The sequence below is a fragment of the Phalaenopsis equestris genome, unplaced genomic scaffold (genome assembly GCF_001263595.1).
Source record: "Phalaenopsis equestris unplaced genomic scaffold, ASM126359v1 Scaffold000002, whole genome shotgun sequence".
In the NCBI taxonomy this organism is placed as follows: Eukaryota; Viridiplantae; Streptophyta; class Magnoliopsida; order Asparagales; family Orchidaceae; genus Phalaenopsis; species Phalaenopsis equestris.
This window is the reverse complement of record NW_018164444.1, coordinates 65039195-65039674: the sequence shown is the minus strand read 5'-3', so window position 1 is coordinate 65039674 and position 480 is coordinate 65039195.

Sequence of the window (480 nt, the reverse complement as noted above, 5' to 3'; positions counted from 1 at the left end):
CTTGATCCGTGTACTAAAAGTAATTTGTGTAAAATATATATAAGTATAGGCAATTATTAATCAGATTCTATGCAAGTATACTTATCGTTATCAAGTAATAATGGACTTTTTATTTAAGCCCCAAATATCGATCCTACGGGGAAGGTTTAAATTTGCAATGATAAATTTTACTAGGAAATTCACAGAAAGTCAAACAAAATTACTGTCACTAATTTTGAATGTTGAAACAAAAACTAAATTACTTAACTATTAATAAATCAGAAATGCAAAATTCAAACAGTAACTACTAATCTACTAACTATGTTATGTAATGAAGATTTCTTATGTGAAAAAGCATCCTTCCCACTATAATGAGGTTTTGGTGAAATGAGATGAGATAAATGTTATAATATGTATTGTGCCAAATATGAGTAGTTTTAATTATCTACCCTGATACAGTGCCATAAAAAATCATTGGCTAATCTCAGGTTTAGTTCCTAA